The 19,212-nt window shown below is 38.7% G+C and overlaps 1 protein-coding gene across 24 annotated transcripts in view; it reads left to right on the top strand.

Moving 5' to 3' along the window:
• ZMIZ1 (zinc finger MIZ-type containing 1) overlaps positions 1-19,212 on the top strand; it is a 335,481-nt gene that overhangs the window by 117,052 nt on the left and 199,217 nt on the right. The window lies entirely within an intron of this gene.

Raw genomic sequence — 19,212 nt, 5'->3', positions numbered from 1 at the left:
GTTCAATATCTTATGTCTAGCTGTTTTACAGAAGTTTTTTAAAAAGCACAGAGTGAGCACTCCAGCGTATCTGTTTTCTTCTTCACTTAAGAAAAATAATCTTGGCACACTTTTTCTGTGGCTGCTTTTCCTTTGTGTTGTTGGTTTTTTTAGATATTTTTAAGTACTTTATAAAGCCATAGGTAAGCTCATCTCTGCCTTACTTTTAGTGTAATTCAGTGCTTCTCAAGAATTTGACCTACATCATAATTTTCTTATGGACCAGCTGCCTCTCCTTACATTGCTGTGTGAGTCTTCTCCATTTTTGATCCTTGTCATATCCCAGTGGGATTTCCATATCTTGGGAAATAGCACTAAAGCCACTTCCATGCATCTGTAGTTGTTTTAAATACACCTGAAATTAGAGGGGAAGGCAGGACCCTGTGACCATCACCACTGGGGGTGCATAATTGAACCCATTTCCAAACAGGAAAAATGTTACTGATCATCAGAACATAGATTTTTTTTTTTTTTTTTAGTCTGCTTTACCATGCTCATATAATCCACCATCCTTATTTTCAGTGCTGCACTTTGATGAGTTACAGACAGTTGACCTCAAGGCATTCCTTGATGAACATTTCTATCTGCTCTCAGCCTTGAAAAACTCAACCTTTTCAAGAGCTGTATGGGAGAAAAATGTGTAAGACTAATATTTATAGGCTGAAAAAGAAGGGAGAGGACAGACTAAAGTGTAAAACTTGCTTCCAGCAGAAATGCCATCCCTCTTTTACCTCTGATAATTAGAAGCATTTCTGACATGGTTACAAAGCAAGTTGGTGAGTGCCTGCCATTTACTGTGCATTTCTACTGCAGGACTGTTTTCCTTCCCAATTCTTTCTTCTATGTTGTTTTCAGACAACCTCAAATTTCTGATACTCACCTATTCATCAATACTCTTACATTTCAGTTACTTCCAACTATGTACATGCGATTGTTTGTAAAAATGCAAGGTTGTGATTCAGGTTCAGGTTTTGGGTATTTTTTTTTCATAATGTTTAACAAAGCTTATTTGCATAAATCCTTTTGTTAATAGTGCTAGCTGAAATAATCCTGAAAGACAAGAAGGGGGAGAGGTTTTAAGTGCCATAATTTTTGCCAGGAGAAGATCATGGCTGTGTTAAGAAATACACCAGTACTGATTTTAACTCTGATAGAAGATTTAGAGAACATTGCAAGTAATTTTTAGAGGCAACTTAAATGGTAAACTGTATTTAATAGTCCTTGAATATAGGTCTAAGATACTCATCTTAGATAATAAAAATACAACGTGCAGGCATAGAAAGGCAGCAAATAAATAACAAAAGGGAACATAAAACCAAACTGCACCACATTGAGAGTACAGTTTTTAAAACTGTACTCTTGAAAATTTCCTGGAGATTTCCCTAGATTTGGATCCTCATTTTCAAAAATAAAATAAAAATTACTTTTCTGTACTGTAAGGAAACTTGGGAAAGAAGTTCCTTGCTGTGCCTTTGGGTCATGTGACCTGGCTGCTGTAGAGCTGGAATGTTTGCCATGGTATTTCCGGAGGCTTCATAAACACACAGACGAAACAGTGGGGGTTAGGAGGATTTTCAAAAAAAATGCTGTATTCCCCCCCAACCCTTTTTTTTTTTTTCCTGACAGCCTAAATTCTTTGCACTTCAAATGCAGGGCTCTTTTAGGAATTCAGAAATAGTTTTTATTTGATTAGTCTAGTGAATTTTAAGAACTAAGTTAAAATACTTGATAATTTTTAATTGCTGAACTTGTCTAGAATGATTTCTTACTAGATGTAATACCTGGCAACCTACATATTAAGCCTGGCTCTTATTTAGACGGTCTTAATGGTTTACTTTTGGCATGTGTCACTGTGAGTGGCATTCATTAATCTGACTTGATAGCTGTCATCTTGCAAGGCAGAGTAATGCAAACAAAAGATGAGCACTCAGACAAGGTTACAGTGAAGAGCCATTTCCTAAGTCTTGCTGTGGTGGTGTAGAATCCCCAAGTCAAATCAGAAAAGCGCAGAATTAGTTCTGGCTCCTGGGATATGAGGGATAAGATTATGCAAACCTCTTCCATCTAACTGTAGGAATTGTACGTGCTCCTTTTCAGACTTTGCAAACACCAGTTTAAACTGGGATTATGAGAACCTCTGTGTCTGTAATGCCATGGATGTTATGTCTTAGTGGCAAGGAGGGCTGAAGGGACTCTGCAGTCCCTCGTACAGCCTGGGCTGGCAGAGCTGCATCTTGTCCTTCCCCTCCCCCTTCCAGCAAGCTGCCTGTTGAACAAGAACAGAAAATGTATCTGTTTTAAAAATAACCTGGCAAAAATGGGGAGGAAGGGGGAGGATGAATGGACTATTTTTAGCTTAACCGAGTCTGTTCTCTGTGCAGCACCATGAAGCTGTCCCAGGAGGGAAGGGGCGAAGGCAGTGCAACAGGAGCTGGTAACAAGTGGCCAGAGATAGGAACTGCTTGTTCCAGATTGCCTTTGTGAAAGTTCCCCCAGCAATGAGCCTGTGGATTCCATGAGACTGCTCAGGACGTGGTCAGTGGGAGATGCATGACCATATCAAGGCAGACTTGTTGCTGAATCAGACTATTTATTGCATCAGAAGTTACAAAAAGGCAGCATAGTTTGTCTTTGAGCTTCCCTTTTAAGTATGAAGAAGTAGAGTTGTTTTTTTTCCAACTTCAGGCCCCAAACTAGCACTCTGAGGGGGAACGTAGGTAGATCTGGACCTGAGCAAGGGTTTGAATTCTGCATTTTGACAGGGCTTCTTCACTTCTTTCTCCTGTTCCCTGCTGAACTTTCTGAATTCTCTCTTTAAGTGTGACTAATCATTGAATTACATTCTCCAAGTGTTGAAATGTGTGAAGTCTAGAATAATTTATATTAATAAAGTATGTCTTACATTTTGTTCAATAAGTTTTGTGATGTCTGATTGCCACAGATTGTCACACTGTCTGACTCTTACTCTACTAGTCTCTAGCTAGACCAGTTGATTGAGAAAGGAATGGGATGAAGTTTAGATGTTGTTCTGAAACTCTGGTGCTGTAACTTGTAGGGAAAAACATGGTTTAAAATATTGGCTTAAGTATAAATGCTCTGCTATATATAAGTCATCTTTTGTAAAAGTAATCTATGACTCCAAAGGCAAGTGATTTAATTTGAGCTTATCTGATTGTGTATGTGTCCCAGGTGAACACGTAAAAATATGTGTAGCTGAGTAAAATGTTGGTAACTTCTTGCTTGATTTGCCTTCAGTGTTGTACTTTTTTAGTAAAATGCTATAGTACCCCAAATTTCAGGCGAAAAATTCCACATATTTAGGTAGCAGAAATAGAGTACTAGAGCTTTCTTTGGGTTTTTTTTTTGGTTTTTTTTTTTGAGATGTTCCAGAGTTCTGTCTCATTCCTTAGGATATTTCACTGGTTTATCACTTTGCCTTTGTGCGACAGTGCAAAGATATTTTATAAAATATTATGTATATCTGAATAATATTTTTCATGCCCTTTGGCTTTGCCCCTTCCCATCTAAGGAGTCCCAAGCCTTCCTAAGCAAACTTCTGTTTAGGCAGGCCAATGGGTGTCATGGCTGAAACCTGTTCTCAAAAGCTCTGTGTTCCTAATGGCCTCTGACAGTGTTTGGAAAAGATGTCACTTCAACATAGTGCAAAACAACCAAAGTAAATTATATTTTTAATGAAGGATTTTCTATCTGGATGAATTGATACTGGCAGGACAGTATTAATTAAAAATAGAAGAACCTTCTGCAGACACATTGCAATCTATCCTAGTTTTACTTGGTCTAAACAAAAAGCAGTGTACACATAGTGTAGACAGGTCTTTTAGTCTGAAGTACTTCTTTGCAGATGGCTTCTGATTCTTTTCTCTTTTTATTTTATGTAAGTATTGCTTTGAAGGGAGACAAATCAGTATTCAAGAATTCTGTTTATCATGTCACTGCATGGGAGATTGCTGTATTCTGTACTAAACCTACTTTATGGTGGTATGTACAAGATTCTTATGGCCTTATAAAGGATGCTGACTTGCATTCCTCTCTGCAAAGAAGTATTTCCAAAAGAAATAATACTCAGATTGAGAATTTATTTTTGTTCAATACAAAAGTATTCAGAGCTAACTGGCAAATATTTTACTTCTCTACCCTCCCTTTCCCCCTTAATCATATTTATCTCCTCACTGTTTTCTTCTGACTATTTGAAATGTGTTCTTTTAGGGTATTTTAGTCCAGCTGATTTATAAGCCAAGATTTTTTTTATCTTTTCACTGGAAATATGTGTAAGTAAAGGGACTGAATGTTTTTTTTGAGTTTTATATCCTGCATGTATGTGTACTGTGTATTTTAGATATATTAGATGTGTGTGTGAATTGAGATCCTGTTTCAGAACAGTTGTTGCTGTCTGAACAATGGTTGACAATTATATATGTATTTTTAAATGACTGAAAAATCTAAATAAGGTTAAATTAACCTGCAGTAATCATACTGTTGTGTGTTTCTAAATGTTTCGTACCAAATAGTATTTAACTACATTTCTCTATTCCACCTACTTAAAGTTAGTAAGTTCAAGGTATGACTGCTTTTTCACACATTTTATTAGGCCTTGATATTTCTGACAGCATAGCTTTCTTTTTCAGGCCTTCAAATGGGAAAAGAGAGAAAAGACAAAAGAACAGTGCAAGTGTAATCTCAGCTCTCAGTTTTTCTTTTGTCTGTCTCTTAACCTGGTGTGATTAATATGGTTTGATTTGGTCATGTTTTTAGAAGTTTATGAAAGGATAAGGAAAAGGGAAGAAAAACATTCCTTTGAAGCAAGTATCAGTGAGTCAAATGCTGCCTTGAATCATAAAGATATATATGACTGAGATCTGTGTTACTAGAGTGTGAGAAGTTCTGTGTGAAATTCCAGCAGGTGTTTAGCCCAAACTGATGATCAGGCAAGGGTCAGGGACAAGTATATAAATTGCTTGTACTCTGCTGAGGATGCGTAGCCTTCACTGCAGATCAAACTAAGCCTTTTCAAAGAAAATATTTTAAGCTAGCAAATAATGGAAAACCTCCATATACACAATGTAATCTAAAAATCTCAGAAGTCAAAATAAACCTAGTTAATCTGCAGAATGTGAATGTGGAAGAGTGTGTCTGCCACACCTTGTGGGGTCCCTTCTCTCTCTTGCTTATACCTGTCCCATACATCAGAAAGCTCAAACTGAAAGCTAAAAATACTCCTTTACAGTAGAGTGGGAGGGAAAAGAAAACAGGCATGAACACCACCTTCCAAAGATCCCGAGTGTTTGCTACAGAACAGTGTGTTGACACAGAATGCAACAAAATAATTATGTGTTTAATAAGGTGTTTTCTTTGTTGCCTTTGATTGGGGCACATCAATGGCATTTCTGCTTGCCCGTGTGCTCTCTTAATGGGTGGGCAGAAGCTCACTGATTTGCATAGGTTGGTTTCTGCTAAATATAGTTTAGCAATGACCATTCTATTACTGTCCTTTTAAATGTAAACATTCCCAGTCTCTTCAGGCGTTCTTCTTAAAATATGCCTTTTATTTCCCTCCCTGGTGATTTTCATTGCTACCCTTTGATTTTTGTCTCTTTTTGCTCTGAGTTTATAAGTTTCTCATATTACTATTGCCAACCCCTAGACTGTCACTGCTCCTTTAATAAAATCTGTGGCACCAGGGGAGCATTAGTTTCTTGGGTCCCAGTTTGATAACATATTTCCTTCTGTGAGCACATTCCTTTTTTGGACTGTTCAAATGTCCACCAAAAATAGTAAATTCTTTGTTTGTTGATAGGAGCACCTGTGCAGAGCCCATTTAACATCTACAGTATGGTAATGGTTTTTGGTCATGGTTGCTCTGGACCTGATAGAAGCCAGAAGTGGAGTGCTCTTTATCAGTTTGTAGAGTCTTGCAGTGCTTTGCTCTGCCTTTCCCTGTCTTTCCCTTTGGCTTCTTTGTCCCTGGTGCCTGAACACCTGCCTGGCGCCTTTTTTCTTATACTGCCTCAGAAGTTCTCATCTGGAGACCCCTGTTCCCTCTTGTCTGCTCACAGTGTTCAGTCAGAGTATTTTGGGAATTGATGCAGAGGGAAAGTATAGTGCTTGCAGCAGAGGTACACCTTCTCTTCTTCCAAGAGAAGATGTACTTACACCATGTCTTGTGGGTACATACGAGCTTGATGTGCTTCAGCTGCCCACATTCTGTGTGGAGCCAAAGCAGAAGCCCCATATCCCTCGTTTGCACTGCATTGGGCCCAAGCTAATAAGCTCGGTCTCTTGGCAGGATATGTTAGATCAGGCTTACTGCTGTGCTAATTGTGCTTACACAGCTTCCAGTTTGGAGCTGGCTCATTTACAGCTGGCTTGGATGGTGGCCAAGAAGGCTCGCCTCTGCCTGCAGTGTGCCATGTAGACATACACACATCCAGCACTTGAACATGTCTGTCAATAGCAGGAAATTATATTTGGAGGGAGGGGAAAATCTTTGGCCTGGCTGCAAGTGTAAACAACAGCAATATTAACAAATGAGGAAGTACGTAACAGTTTAATAAGGAGAAAGTTTGATTATTTTAGCCTAATTTAGACTCACTGCCACAAGTTGTTTTCAGCCTGTGTGTTTGGCCCTGTGTTGCTCCTCATTTACCACTGTTTTTGTGGGGGCTTTGGTTTGGGGTTTTTTTTCAATATATCTTGGGAACGCTTCCCGGATTCAAGAGACCTCATTGTAGAAGTGAGCAGCCTGGTATTTTAACTGAGAAACAGAAACTAATTTAAACACAATGTTAAAAAATGGGCAAACATTCAGAGGGTAGAAACTTGCTTTTATGACTAGCCCATCCACTGTTTTTCATCTTCCCTTACTTCATATGTTAGCAAGTTATTGTGTACACTGGCTCTAGTGCAGTGTCAAGGATTGGCCCATCTTAGTGTTGAAGTGCTGTAGTTAGCTAAAAGTACAGGATACTCACTAGTAACAGGAATTATTCAGGAAGAAGAAACCCAGAGCTGTAAAAAGTTCAAGTCTGTTTATTTAGGTTTGAGAAACTAGAGCTCAGAATGACTTGAAAACCACATCCTCAGCTGGTAAAGATCAGTTTAATCAGTTTACCAGCAGTTGTGTCATTTACTTCATCAATAATGTGTCCCCTCAATTATTATGAAATCTTCTGTCTGTGGGGGAAGGTGGTGGTGGATGAGAACACGGGAGTGTATACGTGTGTGTATATATATATAGAGAGAGAGAGAGAGAGAGAGAAAACTGGACTGGTCTCTTAATTTATTGTTAAATAATAAAATTATTCATCAGCCACATTGATATGAGCTCTCTTAATATTTGAGCCCATTTTTTTCTCAAATTATTTTTTTAGTTGTGAACATCCATGCATCACTGCATTAACTTGCTTGACAGCTTAGAGGCCACTTCTCCTTTTAAACAAGCCTTGAAGAGACAGTAACAACCTTCTAGTTCTAAAATCACTGTTATTAAAACAACCAGGGGAATGTATCTCTGCAAAGGCAGAGATGAATAATGATTTAGCTCCCAGAATTAATTTGAAATTTCATCAGCACTAAGTAATATTTTAGTGGCAGTATAATCCTGTACATTACACATTAAGTCTGCAGACTGCACTGCCAGAGGAAGAACCCTGCAGTATTTAAGTGACACTGTAACACCATGGTATTATATTCAGGTCATTAGGGGGCATTTTACAGGATTGAAGTGATCTGGCAGAATGTCAAGGGTGAATTGTATAGTCTCTGTTTCTTTGCCTCTCCAAATATGTAGATTAGGGGTTGAAAAAAAAATAAATGACATGTTGGTGACCAGTGTTCCTCCCCTGTCTCTGCCCAGTGTATCACCTGTGCACCACTTGCACGGTCAACAAACACTGAGGGGAAGGGAAGGGGAATAATAGATACAGATGGCTCAAATGCTGAGAGAGCACTGTACTGAGGCTTGGGGGGGGGTTTCTGTATGAATCACAGCTAAGCATGAACTCAAGTATTTGGCTTTTGTGTCAGGTGTCAGCAAGTGTCCAGAATGACGGAAAGTTCTGAGCTCCAAGGTGGGTATTTCCAGAGCAGATCCCTAGCACTAAGAGGTAGGGGCACTCTTGTGGTTGAATGTACTAAGGGAGGTGAATGCCTCTCCCCTTTTTGTTTTAGAAATTCCTTCTCAATTTATGTGTGGCCCCTCATAATGATTTTGATACCTCTTTTCAGATGTAGTCATCATTCAGACAGCTCTGGTTGAATTTAGGGAGAGTATTAGGCTGTGAAAATCATGTGTTCTCAGCAGCTCATTGCTGCCTCTGGCAGAAGTTGCTGCCATTCAAATCTGCTAGCTAGATAGTTCAGATGATTATTCTGTGCACCATTAGAGACAAACTGGGCTGGGTTACTTTAAACATGTACATAGTAGCTTTGGATCATTCTTTTTGCAAGAAACAGATGATCATGACACAAGTAGCCCAGCTGTCTAATAGCAAATTTCACCACATCAGTCTTCCCTCATCTTTCCTTCACTTTGTTTAAACTACAGCTTTTGGGGGATGGGAACATTTGTTAAAAATAAAAACAATTTTAAGAAAGAATCACTGACAACAGGTGAAGTTGAAATTACATTTATCTTCCAGTGGTGGAAATGGCAATGGTAACATGCTGATTGGTCAAGGGTTTGTAACCTTTTCAGAAAACAGAGTGGCCATCATACAAATGGGGTGCATGGCTGTGATCTTTCTGTGCTACAAGTGGTTTAGGGGGGAACCCCAACAACAGTTTGCCTATTGGAAGAGTTTGCTTTTTTCTCATCTAGAAGATGGGCCAGTATGTTATAGGGTAATACCTGTTTTCTTCTTACTGCACTCCATGTGATTGGAAATTCTTAGAAAAGTCTCATGGGCAAGAGGTGTGCCTGGCTGCTCAAAAGGAGTGGTGAGGATACTGGACAACTGGACATTATTTTTACATGTAAAAGATATGTAAGGTAGCATAAAAATCTTAGTAGGGAATGGTGGCAAGACTGGTATTTATGGAGAAGCGCTGGCTATGCCAATGGGAGAATTGCCCTAGCTGGCAGGCTGCTGCCGTAGGAGGTGGGAAGGCAGATCAGCAGGTTCAGCATGGCTGTGGCCCACAGCTCCTGAGCAGACAGGAGGGAAGCACGTGTTCCTCCTGCTGCCTGACTGGGGGTGCTGGGCAGGAAGCTACAGACAGGAGCTGGGCTCCTGCCTACATAAGTGTCTTTTGCTCAGAATACCCAGTTTGAGGGATGACCGGATTAACCCACATAAGCATGTTTTCTGTTCCTACTGCTTTCATGTACGTAAAAATATTTCAAATATTATTCACTATAGTTTACATTACTTCACTACCTTCTACTTCCTTCTTTTTTTTTTCCATTAGAAAAGACTGTTTTCATATATATAGGCTACTTTTACAGAAGTTAAAGTTTCAGTTTAGATTTTGAGGACTGTTCTCCCTTGATCTTGATTTTGCTTTGGTTGTCACCAGTTTTTGTTTTAAATTATGTATCAGAAGCCAGTTCTGCCCAACCATTTCTACTGGGCATTTTTTTCAAGTTAAAGGCAATGGGCTTTCCTGAAAAATGTCCATAGACAAAGAACTCCCCTGAGTGTGTCTCTAATGATCTGTACAGTTAGCAGTTACTCCTGTGAGCTGTCATTTTACAGTAAAAACAAAAAATGTAAAATATTGATTACATATGCAAGTACAAGAAATGTACATCTGTATACTAGCTCTCCAGGAGCTTGTAGATAAAAATAGATTTCGGTCACATTTTTCCTTTTAATATGCCATAACTAGTAAGTTTTGGTTTTAAGGAAGTATGTGTGAAGCCATAAGGCTATAAGCCTCTGAAGAGAACTCTATTCTAGCTATTTAGTTAAATAAATTAACATGGACATTTTCTGGAGCTTCCTTTGCTAAGTAGGGGACAGGTACTAGTTATCATGGTGCAGCGGTGAGCAACACCATGAAGTTCAGAACAGGAGAGATCTTTGTTGTGCATACTGTATACCAGGCATTGCAGTTTTTGCATGCTAGAAGTACACAGTGGCCTGATGCCTATGTTACTGTTCCACTTGTACTGCTTTTTCAATGTATTTGCTGATGCTGCAACACCTTTTGTACTAAGTTTTAGATAATTCAACGTCTGCTTTTCTCAATTGAAATAATCCTTCTTCTCTCACTGGTAGTATGCAGCTAAAGCCTGTTTTCCTTCCATCTCACTGAAGGCAAACATCTGGAGGATAGGCTTCACTGTCCTTGGACATGGAATGTGTTGTGACTTTTTATGATTGCTGTCAGTTTGAAGCATTGTCAGATACTGTTTTGATCCAGAAACTTTCCAAATCAACCTGTGTCTCTAGCTTCTTGTAAGGACTGGGCATGAAAATATCAAGATTGTAGGACAAGCCACATTATTATTTTGAGGTGTTATGTATACGATAAGTTCTGAATAATTACACAATAAAGTAATCAGCCAGCAACTTATTATGTTCATCAGTAGGGAACCTCAATAATGGTTCTGGCAAAAATAGAATTTTCCTCTTAATAGCTATTGTCAAAGTTTATTTAAAGTTGAACTAATATCAGGTTCACTTTCCAGTTCTTTGTAGAATGAATCTTGGTAAATGAATTGAAGGTGTTTTAGAAATAGGGTTTGTGGTGGAGTTTCATTTCAATGCTTATTCCCTTCATCCACAGTGTGGTGTAGGACTGTAGATATTAATCTCAAATTATGTCGTATTAAACATTTTGAGTAATAACCACCTGATTCTTTGACAGCTTGGGTTTACACATGAAACCAGGGGATCAACTGTATTTACTCATTTTGTTGCCAAAATGTAGCTTGACTTCTGCAGACAGTTTCGTGGAGTAGATTCAGTTTTGATAGTGGTATAAGAATGTACCCATAATAACATCCAGCATTTTTGGGAAGATTTTGCCTTTGTTTTCTGTAGCTGGTAAATTTTTTATTTTGGATGTGAATACATCCAAACCAAATTTACTACTTGTAACATTAATATACTGTATAAGCTACCAGAATATTTGTAGCTGTAATGCTTTCTGATGGAGAGGCTGTACTTTGCAGTATGTCTGTTTTCTTCCTTTTGTAAGCTTGCAATTGATTCTTGTTTTGACAATGTGCATTCACACATGCACACGTAAAGTGCATTATCAGCCTGAAGCTTCAGGCTAAATGTGTGAGCTCAGGTGTCGTATTTCTAATGCCCTTTGTATGAAATGTGAAGTAATTGTCCAAGTGTGGAAGCTGTATGTATGTTTATGAAATGTGAAGTACAGGCACAGTCTGCAATTTCAAGTGTCATATGAAAATGTGTGTGGTAAGGCTATGCTGTCTTCGAAACAAACTTGTTATGTTCTTGAACTTCAGACTTTTCAGTCCTGAAAAGTAAAGTGAATTACAGTATACATTAAATAGCTCTATGTGTGTTTATATTTAGCAGGTCTAAAACCACTTACACCATGGTAACTTATTGCAAAGGAGAAACATCTGAATTAATTTTCATGAAGTAGATGGTTTTCTTAAGTTTTTGTATTGTGAGACCTCCCAGCCAAGAGGGGAAGAAAGATACAGGGATGGGGATCTGTTAAATAAATGAAATAAGTGAATTGTGGGTAAATAAATGAGTGACAAAGACATGATGTAAGGAGAGAAAAAAGAGTTCTTACACAAAGAACAGTGGATAGTGCCTACCTCTCCATCACGATCCCAAACGCGAGGAAAATCAAAGGCTTTTTTCTTACTGGAGACACTGATAGAAGGTCAAGTTCAAAAATAGCTTTAGGTCAAAAAGGAGGGAGGAGAAAGAGACAGCGTAGTGACTGAGATGAGTAACTTCAGATAACATTTGAGTTTCTGAGATGTCACTGAAAGAGCTGCTGCTGAGGAAGAGGCCTGCCATAGCAAGTATTTTCAGTATAGAGACACATGAGATCACTACCAGAAATGGGCTGCTTTGGGTGCAGGTTGTCTTTGTGCCCTGTTTATTGGTCTCTATTGATCCTCCATTTCCACGTCTCTAATGCTGGGACTTCTGTGGCCACATGCCTTGGTTTTCTTGTGGCAATATTCCAAGCCCTTCTATAAATCCTTCCTCATGAATTATGGAGGAAAAAACCTGCCCTGTTCCTTAACTGGTTAAGATTGCTAGGAAGGTAGGGAAAGCTTTTGTGTAATTTAACCCTTCTTGTCCTCAGCTGTTTACTCACCTACACAGCTATAAATTGACATAAATGGTGGATGTATGTTCTAATCCTTATCATCACTGTAACATCTGGAAGTCATGACTTGTGAAGCATTTGTAGCAGTAGAAATGGTTTAATGTTTCTGAAACTTCTTTCCTCTATGCATTTACAATTCATATGGTGGTGGATTTAGTCTGAGACTTGTGTACAAGTACTTTGACTGAATACTCTGGGTTTAGAAACAATGTAGGACCTAATATGCCAAGGAGAAAGGATTAATTTAATTTTATTCAAAAACTTTTAAACAGATTGAGTCCCTGATAATCTTAGCAGCTGACACCTGTAGTTGGATTGTGAGGAAGTAAGTGTCTTCTACCAGCATATCAATAATCAATATTTTAACTATAGTTCAAAAAAATTTTTTTTTCAAGTAAGGCATAATACTATTGAATGAGATAAGAGTCTGAAAACCCCTGCTCAATAAACTGATATGTTCATCAGGAAATTGATGATGTATCAAAAGCTGTTTCTCCAGATAGCAAGCATTAGCTTAGCTTCCCAAAATGAATGTGAAATACAAACATTGAGAGAAGGCTGTGCCTGCTTATAATGGTGCTGGTTTTGTATACAGCATTCTTGGCTTATCCTGAGAGGGGTTCTGACACACAACAAAACCAATGCAAACTGTTTTATCCACCCATACTTTCTTCTGACCTTAAGTATTTCTTGGTTTATGTTATGAGATCAGTTCAAAGAAGTTTCGATATTTTCTCCTGGGTTTTTTTTATCTCTTTGTTTTAATGACCAGATATATTGGATGAAAAGTGGCCCTCCAATTAAAAGATAAGATATATATTTAAAATTAAGCATATTCTCCCATACAGCAATTAAACTATGAATGTATTTCTTTTAAATCAGTCTTTCTAAACAAGGCACAGAAAGCCTGTTGTCGTGGCAGTGGTGTTTGTTTCCTTTCTCCTTTTGGAATAGCCAAATGTTTTCTTCAAAAAATCTCGTATATGGCTAATCTGGAAATCTGTGCCACTGCTGTGAAAATGAAGCAGTGTCCAATGGACCAAGTAGTATCTTGCATTGAAGTCCCCTAGTAGAAGGAACAGTGAGACACGCACGCCTGGCCCATGTGTGGTTTGTGTGTTAGAGAAACAGATTATCTCTCTTGAAAATGAGCATTCATGGGTCTCTTCTGTTTAAACTGAAAGTCACTGTTGTAGAGGATGTTCTTCATTCACAGGGAGTGAGGCATGTTGCTGTCCCACTCACTGGGACCCCAGAGGCCAGCCTGAACCCAGGAGATCCACTGGGAAACATGAAAGCTTTGGTTTGAACTTCAGGTTTTTAGATGTGGGTGGTGTGGTTTGGTCAGTCAGGGTATTTGTCTTTTTCAACTCTGTTGAGATGAGCTTTATATATAGTGTGCTGAGAAGCGTAGATGGGCATTACTTGCTTGCACTGAGCCACTGCTTAGGTGACCAAATATATAAGCAAGCCGATTTTTGCACTAAGCAGTCTTTTTTTTTTAAATGGGCACAATTCCCACTAGTTCCTCTTTCAAATCTGTCTAAAAATGAGTAATTGTTAATGTTTTCACACTGATGATATCTTGGAGCCATTAATTATTTATCTTCACAACTACATGTGTGTGAGAAAGGATTTGGTTACTGCTGTTTTACAGGAGACGGCATGAATTGACTTGTAGACAGTGCCTGTGCTTATGTAGAGCGCTCCATGGAATGATTCCATCATTCCATGGGAAGCTGCAAGGAAGGGTGTTGTTCATCATACTGTGCTTTATTTATAGAGGGCTCGAGAGCAAACTGCTGCAAGCATCGGACTGGAAGGAATATTGCCTTTTCTCGCTCTTTCTTAATTCTCTAAAAGTCCTTATCAAAAACTGGTAGTGTTTTCAAGTCACATAATGGCTTAAGAGTCTTGTGTCTACAGAAGGAAGCCCAAACCAGCTCGATTGTTTCTTTCGAGGGCAAGGTGCAGCATGTTGTTTGTGCCGCCAGCCTTGGCAATGCCTTCCCCTCCCCAACTTCTTTGTCCCCCTTCTTCCCTTCCCCCGCCTCCCCAATTATTTTTCCAGAGACCTTGGCTTGCTGCTTCTGGGGCAGCAGCAGCAGCTGCTAGTGCTGTCCTGTAATTCTTCCCCCTCAGTCACAGGGGACTGGAAGGGGAAAGACGGTCTGTCTCAGCAGCAGTCCACCAGCTGCCGCTACAATCTATAATGCGTAAATTTGCAAAATATGGCTTTTAATTTTGCTTTGCAGTCAGAATGAAAAACTAGAATGCACCACCACTGCCATCTTTGATTGATTAATAGAAATAAATTGACCCTGCTCCCCGCCTCAGACTTGGACAAAAAGAACTTGGAAGTGGCTAAAAATAAAAGGTAAGAAATCTGACAGGCTTTCCCACCAACAGAGTAATTAAGAACACATTGTTGTGTATGTGTGCTTGAGAATGTGCTCTGGCTAGGTAAAAGCTGTTGAGTAATGCAAAAATATTAACTAAATCAGAGTATAAAATCAGGCTTAGGGTCATGATACTCTCTGAAGTACATGGATAAGCAGGGCTTCTTAGTAACAGCATTAATGACTGAGGGAGTCCCACAGATTCTAGCCTAAGAGGTTTTCTTGGAACTGTGCATTGAGACATATGTTTGATTTTGAGGTTTTTCTTAAAGGAGAGAGAAGGGGAATTAAAGAAGAATAGGCAGTGTTCTTTCTCTGCCAGCAATGTAGTTGGAGTAGTAATAGTAAGTGCTTGTTTTGTGTCCAGTCATACACCTTGCGTAAGGAAATGGCCCATAGAAAAGGTAAGCAGCCCCCAAATTTCCATTAGAAATGGATTTGTAACCCCTTCAGTGTGTGTTTATGAATGATGAGTCTTTTAGTTGGAGCATTCAAGAAGAACCAGTGACAACGTGGCCAAAATTTGTGAAAGAACTTGTTTGAACTGAATAGTTTAACTCAGTGGGTTGTTCAGAAGACTTGAATTATAAAACACCATGCATGAAAAGAATTCATGTTGTTGTGGCACAGATGATTGACCAAAGAAAAACTGTTTGTGTGTATAGCTGAGAGAAGTAGTTTTATCACAAGTCAGTTTTGCAGTTGATTTGTCAGACTTTGGGAGAGAGCAGATATAAACTTTAACTTTGTGGACATCCTGATTCTGTCAATAAATTACAGTGTAACCTAGTACTTATTCCCAGAATTACCAGCCCTGATTTCTGTACATTTTACATTATACTAATGTCAGCAGTTTTAAGTAAAAGCATATGCAGCCCCTAATATCACAAGGAACAGTCCTTTGAGTAGCTATGTTGTACAGACATATTGGCAGAAGTAAACTAAATCTAGATGTGTCTTTGGGACTACAAAGAAAACCAATTAAAATAGTTGAAGGAATAAACAAAGCATTCTTTGTGTATGTGTGTGCACATATTATCTTTAATTTGTTGGAGATTTTTAGCATGTGGAAAATACAGCCGTGAGCGTATACCATGCCTTCCATCTCCTGGGAAAAGAGAGTAAGAAGAAATTATGTAGTTGACCCATTATTCAGGCACTTGGGAATTAAGAGAATGGAAGAGCAGTTTGTTTCTCTGAAGGCCTTCCTGGTTATATACATATATTTTAAATAAACATGGTATGCTGAAATATTTCTATAAAATCAGTGTTCAGTGGTATTACTTAATTGGGCAAAGAATTAAAATTTAGTGAAGTGCACACACTTTTTGGAGTGTTTTGGGTGGCTACCTGCTTACTTTCAAGGAGAGTATAAAAATTAACTGACAGAGGCTTTTCACATGTAAAAACCAGCAGAACTCTTGGAAATACTGCTTTAGCCAGACTTCACAATATTGCACATTTCTAGTCTTGTCAAAGTGTCAGAAATTGCCTATTGAAAATTGTTTGTGTTTAACCTTTAAAGAAAGACTGCTAGAGTATGTTTTAAAACTGAAGTGGTAGCAAGCTGGATTGAAGCTTCCTAAGTTCTGACTAGCTGCAACAAAGTCCTCTAGAACTCACAGTAAAGTTTCCAAGAAAGCAAGTTCCCCTTTCCAATATGTATTTTCATTTGTCCTCCTGTTGTGGTTAAGGCATCTCTCTTCTGCCAGTGTTTTCTGAGCTATGCACGGAAGCCTTTTGAAGATGATTGAGTTTGCTTTTTATTGACTTTTCCTTCCCTTCAAAATTAATACCCTTATTTTAACATTCAAGGTCCCGAGCACAGCTTCTTTCATACAGAGGTTGTTACCTTGCCACTACAAAAAGGACCCTTACTAAATACTGATGTTTACTGCACAGGCTGTTTTCCATCCATTCTGCAAGGCCTGATTCTTAATGCAAAGAACAGCATTGAAGTGTCAGTGAGAACCAATCTTTCCTCATTTCTGCCCCTGTGGGGATTTGAGCAGTCTCTGCAGCCTCCTGCATAGACACCGTATGCAGGGGATGCCATTCTGGGCAAAGCTAACCTGAGAATAGTTGAAGAGTGCAGTTTTGAGGGAGTACTCTGAAATTTTTCTGTAGCTGAATTTCAGTGGGTGCCTCCTACCTAACTCTTTACATGAAAGTGGGAAGGTGGCTGTTAGTGTTTTATCTTATCCATGGAACTTTGGATGTGGGTAGGAAGCCCATAGTCCAATCTGTAGATCCATTCTGGTTCTTAGGATAAAGCATTTTGAGACAAGAATAGTCAGAAATACATGCTAAAATGTTTCAGAAAAGAGACCTGAAAGCACACTGCAGTCTCCCTGAAAAAAATATTGTATTTAGACAATGGGCAACTTAATTTCTAAATTCCTCAGCCATAAAATTCTTTGGTAGTCTCAAAAATTCATGTTCCCCAAAACCTTTTCAAGGCAGTGAAAAAGAAAGAGGGAGAACAAAATGTAAGTTCTAAGCTTTCCTAACATGTCTCTTGGGATAACATCACTTCTGTGTGTCCTTAGTAAACACAATGCCAGATCAGGAGCCAGAGGATAATCTTTTGCTCTGAATTGTTTTCCTATACTATCTGAAGCTGCACAGTGTAAAATCAGGAGTGGAGAAAGGCTATCCTGAGTCTCTCTCTTTGCTGCTGATACAAGCATGATTTCATTATACAAACATTTGCTCCATTAATTGTCATTATTCCTAATCCTCCGTTTTGCTTAATGGCAAAACATTTTACTGCAGGGGGAAAAAAATTAGATTAAAGTAAAGACTTTTAGACAGTAAAGATTACTAATTGGAACCTGCAAGGGATATCCCCATCATGGAAATTCAAAATTACAAAAGTTATGCCTGATGTAATGGAAAGAGTGATACTTGAAAATCCTCATAACACTTTGTGTTAAGTTTTTGTATATTTTAAATCAGGGTTGGATTTTTCTTCCTCTGTAAATGTAAAAATGTAGCTTTAGTAAATGGGTGCACAGAGTGCTATGTGTGTGTTTGTACAGCATGCATTTTGTCTGCTTATGGAAAGTAGAGGTTTTGATTGTGCATGTGTGTCCATGTGGACCTCTAAAAGGAGATATATTGCAGATGGGGACGCTAGAATGTTTTGGTTCTATTTCTCCCCACTCCTTTCATGTGAGCATTTTTTAGTACCTGTCTTCCCCTGCAGTAGTATTGCATTGAGAACTTGGAATAAAATACTTTTGCCTGTGCAAAGCTCAGTCGTGTGTTTCTGTTTTGTTCCTTTGCAATCTGTGGTATATACAGCAATGTAGAGGTCTTATTTCTGTTCTCTAGAGGTTGCTAGTACTTTACCCAAAGGAAGACTGAGGCATAGGAAGGTTTCCCTGCTTCTGCCTCCTGCAGCTCCTGCAGGAAGTGGAGAGCAGTGAGCTGCTCCTGGAGCTCCTTTCCCATATGACAAACCTCCAGCTTGCAGGCACACACAGATGGGGTTGCTTTGAATGCATAAAAATATGAGTACTGATACTTATCTGAGAAACACTGTGTGCCTTCACTGAGTGTACAGTGGTAGGACAGCACTTCATAAATGGATTTTGAGATTGCACAGTATTTGTTAAGGAAAGGAATAAAAAGAGTATTTCCTTTGAAAGGAAGAAAGTTATATTCTAAAAGACATCCCTCAAATATTTCTTTAAAAATTTGTGTTGCTAGGAAGTTTAAACTTACATAGTTCTGGATTTTTGGGTTACTTTTTGTCTTCCTGATTTGGCACATTTTCGATGCATAGTGTACAGTATGTTGGTTGTATGTGTGATAAAGGAACCCAAGTAAAATGTAAATTCATGGTTTTAAAATTACTTTTCCTGCTGTGATGTGTTCCCTGTGTGTTTTGTGCTCTGCGTCTCCTTCCATTCCTCCACCCTCAGGTCCATTAGGTGTAAGTTGGATTAGCTCAGTGACTCTTATCAGGCCTCTTTTTCCTGTTACCCCCTGATAAATATATGTGACTTAAAGAGTGAACTCCAGGCACAACGTCATTCCTGCTGGGGACAGGAGCTGCATTTGCTGAAGCTCAGTGTTGGAGAATAGTACCCCACTGTGCTCTATATGGGAAAGTGTGTGGGTGGCAATTTATGTGGTAAACAAAGGCAGGCAGGGAAGGAAGACAGTTAAGCTTATGTTTTTAATGCTTCTCCTTAAAAAGTATCTGTTGAAAATTAGCAACAACAAATATCACAAAAAGAAGATTGGTGTAGATTTTTCCATTTTTAAGAATAAATCTTTAAATAAAAGTATTTTTACCATACTTTGATAGATAAACTTATTGATATGACTTGCACTGTTTTTTTGTGATAAAGGCAAATAATGACTTTACCTGTGACTATTCAATTTAAGGATAAATGGAAACCTTTTATTTAATCAGCAAAATGAGTTCATACTCATCTGAAAGGTCACACACATCCCCTTCCTGCCACCTTAA

The sequence above is a fragment of the Lonchura striata genome, chromosome 6 (genome assembly GCF_050655825.1).
Source record: "Lonchura striata isolate lonStrDom1 chromosome 6, ASM5065582v1, whole genome shotgun sequence".
Taxonomy (NCBI): Eukaryota; Metazoa; Chordata; class Aves; order Passeriformes; family Estrildidae; genus Lonchura; species Lonchura striata.
This window is presented reverse-complemented; position numbering and strand designations above follow the sequence as displayed.